Source organism: Arachis stenosperma, chromosome 7, assembly GCF_014773155.1.
Source record: "Arachis stenosperma cultivar V10309 chromosome 7, arast.V10309.gnm1.PFL2, whole genome shotgun sequence".
NCBI lineage: Eukaryota > Viridiplantae > Streptophyta > Magnoliopsida > Fabales > Fabaceae > Arachis > Arachis stenosperma.
The window spans coordinates 21,336,481-21,342,480 of NC_080383.1; positions in this window are offsets into that span (position 1 = coordinate 21,336,481).

The window sequence follows — 6,000 nt, forward strand, 5'->3', positions numbered from 1 at the left end:
TCTCTTCCTAAACCCCAATGGTAAAAAGAATGTGCATGTATTTTCTTAGGTAGCGTTTGTTTTGCAGTACTGGGATAGAGACTGAGAGACTGAGACACAGTATCATGTTTGTTGACTCAGAGATTGGTACTAAAATTTCTGTTTCTGTCTCTAAAATTTCAGTATTTCAGTGCCTCCAAAATGTAGGGACACAGGGGACTGATATTTTTAGAAACAAAGACTGAAACTTTAATAATATTTTATACCTAAAATACTCTCATTTTAATTAATTAATTCTAATTTTATCATTTGTGCAAATTAAATTAGAGTTTTGTTCTTATTTCAATTTTTGTCTCTTACTTGGCACCAAACAGAATACTAAAACTTATTTCAGTTTCTGTCTCTTAGTTCCTGTCTTTCAGTCTCAGTCTTTTAGTATCTGTCTCTCCACCAAACACTACCTTAAAAAAAAACAGAGACATTCACACAATATACTAATTAAGGAACAATTGGATTAACAAGGAACAAGATGTTGGAGAAAATATAAGTAGAATGTGACAAGAACTTGAATATCATTGTTTTAAGGTACGAATGAATCATTTTCTTTAAAGAGATATTCGCCCATTACTAATGAATTGATAACGATATTTTTTGAAAATGAAATGAAATTCTACGAATTTTCTTATTAGGCTCAAGAAATTTTTTACTCTAGTTTAAACTTACCAAAAATATTGCGTGTTGCTTGTAATGTTTGAAAACCCTTAAATATACTTAGAACACTAGTATTTTAGTAATTTTAACCGTTAATTTTAATAATTAATATATATTATATATATTTTTAATAAGTGAGATCAACAATTAAAATTACTAAAATATTATTATTCTATGTATACTTAAAATTCTTCTTATACTATATGCTAAGAAATTGTATCCTTGCACTGCGGATATATAATACTTATTTATATATATTGGAGTTTAATGTATATAAATAAAATAAAATTCAAGTAGATGATCAACTCTTACGTATGCACGAGTCAGACTTCCACTCTTGACGCATATATAAGCACACAGTTTAACAAGTTTTGCTTAGCGACAATTTTCTTTAATTAGAAAAAAAAAATAAAGTTGTGCTGCTCCAAGCATTCGAAGAATATTAAGGTAGATCATATTTTTGCTGAGCCATATCTAATTCTAAAAGATATCTATTGAATCCATTCTACTTACATATAGTAGAGTAATAATTCTTCAAAGGTAGTTTATTACACGATTTATGATAAACTCGTTTTAATACTTTTCTAGTTATTTTGTCTACAAATTTTATTTGTATCTAAATTAAAGTAGCTAAAAATTTATTTTTAAAAACCTGATCTCCAATCATTTTAAGAATTTATTATTACTTTATTTTATTATTAATTATAATATTTTAGCTGCTACACACATTATTCTCGATGCTTCAAAAATTGACCGATTTGATGAAATTAATTTTAAATAGAGAAAAAATAAGATTATAGAAATATATCCTTAAAGGAGATTAAGATGAGGGGATATATAAGTTATACAAGCCATGAGCTCATGAAGCAAAGGACATGTGATGGACCAAAATAATTGGGTATGTCTAAAACGAGCTCAACCATTATGTGCTTATTGAATGAGCCACATTTATATAGGTCATTAGATTTTATTAGATGAAAATCAAAGGCTAATATAAAACAAAAACATTGATAGACTTTAATAACTATAGAATATCCTAGTACATAAATAAATGCTTTAAATAGCAATACTTTAATACACAATACTTTAAACGGAAACAAAATCTTTTATTCTTAAATAAACTAAATATAAAATATATAAATATAAAATAAATGAGTATTTTTTATTTAATAAAATTAATTATTATGTAAAATTTTTTTATAATATTAAAAAATTATATTAAGATAATATTTTAAATAGTAACATAAAACTATAAAATCATTAAAATTTATTTTATATTACTTGATAAATAATTAGATTATTATATTCAAAATTTATTAACTAACTACTTTTATTAAAGATATTATTATATAATATAATTTTTTATAAAAATATTTTTAAAAAATAATTTATTTAAAATATTATATATAATACATGAAAATATTATTTTTTTACTTTTTAATTTTTTTTAGAAAAACAAAATAAATAATATAATTTAAAAACATACCTAAATAAAAAAGTTAATATTTTCATGTATTATATATAACGTTATAAATAAAATTTACTTTTACAAATATTTTGATAAAAAATTATATTATATAATAATATATTTAACAAAGTAATTAGTTAATAAATTTTAAATATAATAAACTAATTATTTGTCAAGTAATATAAAATAAATTTTATTTATTTTATATTTTTATGTTGTAGTTTAAAATATCATTTTAATATTATAAAAAATTTGTATATAATAATTAATCTTAATGAATAAAAAAATTTATATTTTTTGTATTTATATTTTATATTTTTTAAAATAATTTTTTTTTATCTTTATATAATAAAATATGTGATAATCTTTTTTTATATATATTAGAGGTGGTAAAACGGGTCGAATTCGTCAAGCCGACCCACCGAACTCGCTAAAAAATGTGGGTTGGGTTAGAATTTGAAACCTGTCAAATTAAAAAAATTCGCTAAATTATGTATATATGTTCTAACTTCTAATTATGTTACTTTATTTATTTTATTTTATAATTTCGTATATATGTCCAAATTATGTGACTTATTTTTTAAAATAAATATAGTTCTATTGATAAATATTATTTTAAACAAATTTATTGAAGTTAAAAATTTTAAAAATAATAATAAAAGTTATATTATAATTTGACTATTTTTTATTTGTAATTAATTGTTTAATTATTATTTTTTAGTTAATTTTAATTAATTTTATTTTTCAAAAAAAAACAAAGTCAAACGACTAGCATTTTGTACCCACTTTAGTTGGCGAGGCGGGCTGGCCCGTCCCGCTTAAGGTGCGGGCCTAGGTGAGGCAGGGCGGGTTGGGGCGAGCCGGCCCGCATTGCCACCCCTAATATATATATAGGGGTGGCAAGCGGGGAAGCCCGCCCCGCCTCGCCTAGTGAGGCGGTCCCAAAATCCTAGCCCTCCCCGCCTAACGGCAGGCATAGCCCGCCAAATATCCTCTTTTTTTTTTTTACTTTTAACTATTAAATAATATATATAAAGGCATAAAAAAATCTCTCCTATTTTTTACTTTTAACTATTATAATTTCTAAAAGTATAAACAAATTATAATTTTTATATTCACAAATATTAAAGTCTTTGTAATTATAAATATCTAATAAATATAAATATAAACCAAGTTTTCATCCAAAACATAATTATAAATATTGTTCCCAAAGCAAAATAAACATAATCTAAAACATAATTATAAATATTGTCTCTAAAACAAAATAAATATAATCCAAAACACTCAATTTTCATCTTCATTCTCTTGTAAGTTAGGTTGGGGGAAGTTGGATTTTGGCAAAAAAATTGTAAAAATACCCCTTGCTAAAAATAATAAGCCCCGGCGGGGAAACCCACCCGCCCTGCCAAAGCCCGTGGTTTAAGCAGTGCGAGTTAGGCGGACTTTTGCTATTTGGCGGTCCCAATTTTCTAGCCATGTCCGCCTTTTTTGGCGGGTTACGCGGACCGACCCGGCGAGTTTAAGCCCGTTTGCCACCCCTATATATATACTATTTAGTGATTTTTTATATATTAAATAATTATAATCATATAATAACATTGAAATCAGAAAACATATTAAATCTATTATAGTATAACTATTTAAAATATCATTTTTATATAATCTTTTAATATTATAAAATAATTTTGCGTAAAAATTTTGTGAGTTTGGCAAATTTTTTTAATTTGACCGATTTTAAATCCTAGTCCGACCCACCTTTTTTAGCGAGTTCGGCGGGTCGGCCTGACAGACTCAACCCGTTTTGCCACCCCTAATATATATTAAGAAGATTATCACATATTTTACTATATAAAGGTAGAAACTTTTTGTTCTAAAAAAATATAAATTAAATAAATACAAAAAATATAAATTTTTTTATTCATTAAGATTAATTATTATGCAAATCTTTTTATAATATTAAAATAATATTTTAAGCTATAATATAAAATATAAAATAATTAAAATTTATTTTATATTATTTGACAAATAATTAGATTATTATATTTAAAATTTATTAACTAACTAAGTTTATTAAATATATTATTATATAATATAATTTTTTATCAAAATATTTGTAAAAATAAAATTTATTTAAAAAGTTATATAAAATACATGAAAATATTAACTTTTTTATTTAGGTATGTATTTAAAATTATATTATTTATTATGTTTTTCTAAAAAAAATTGAAAAAAATAAAAAAATTAATATTTTCATGTATTATATATAATATTTTAAATAAATTATATTTTTAAAATATTTTTATAAAAAATTATATTATATAATAATATATTTAATAAACTTAGTTAGTTAATAAATTTTAAATATAATAATTTAATTATTTGTCAAGTAATATAAAATAAAATTTTAATTATTTTATATTTTTATGTTAGTTATAGTTTAAAATATTATTTTAATATAATTTTTTAATATTATAAAATTTTTTTGCAATAATTAATTTTAATAAATAAAAAATACTCATATATTTTATATTTAATTATTTAAAAATAAAAAATTTTGTTGCCATTTAAAGTATTGTGTATTAAAGTATTGCCATTTAAAGTATTTATTTATGTACTAGGATATTCTATATTTATTAGAGTCCATCAATGCTCTTGTTTTATATTAGCCTTTGATTTTTATCTAATAAAATCTAATAGTCTATATAAGTGTGACTCATTTAATAAGCACATAATGGTTGAACTCGTTTTAGACATACCCAAAGTAATTTAGGTTTCAGCCACATATAGTAGAACAAGATCTTATTTAGGAGTTCGGAAAATGATCGAGACTAGTGTATATAATTAGAAGAGATTTTGCTACTGTACTATATTTTGAAAAAATAGACGTTCGAGAATCAAACTAGTATTTTTCATCATTTAATTATTAAATATCAAATATGAAAGCTATTGGTCAATAGGGACATATATGTTATTACTTTAATCTATTTGGTTGAGGAAGTGTCACACATACACAACTCTTATAAAAAGCATATATAGGTTTATCTTAATAGTCTTGAATTTAAGAATATCTTTAATTTGTAAAGACGAATAAAGTCATTTTTTAAACATTTCTTCTAAATGCATTTTGTGAAAGTAAAACATATAAAAATGTTGATTAAACATATTACAAAAGAAAATATATTATAAATTACACATAAAAAACTTGAAACACATATCAATTTTGCTTTTGGTTATAAACTTATAATCGTTAAAATCAGTTGTTAAAAAATGGTTTAGTTTCTTGTTACCTTATTAGGTCAAGCGTAGATAAGGTGGATATATGTTTAGGAAATTTGACCCGAATTTTTGGTATTTCTTTGGGTAATTGTAATTGTAATTGATATGAAATTTGGGCTAGGAAAACAAGAGGGCCCGTTAACAAATATGCATTCTGAATAAGTGGCTCAACTAGCTTGACCAAAAAAAAAAAAAAAAGTGGCTCAACTAGGAAACCATGAACAAATCTAACCCAAACAGCCACAAAGCAATGACCAGTCCACCACCTTAAAGAGAGAAGGAGCGATGCCAATGAGTCCTAGCTCACACAGCATTCTGCTCCGTCCCCATTTCAAAAGTCTCGAGTTCAATTCCTATCAACTACAATAAAAAAAAAAAAATAGTAAATATGTCAGGAGTGTATGAATGTCTGTTATACCTAAAATTTGGGGTCAATCCACCTAACTAAAAAAAAAGGGAGCGATGAACAAGCACAACAGGAAAATAATCTGGTTGCCAACAGACTTAAAAAGGAAACAAGGATAAAAAGAAAAAAGAAATTGAAATACCCACATGTAGCATGAAAC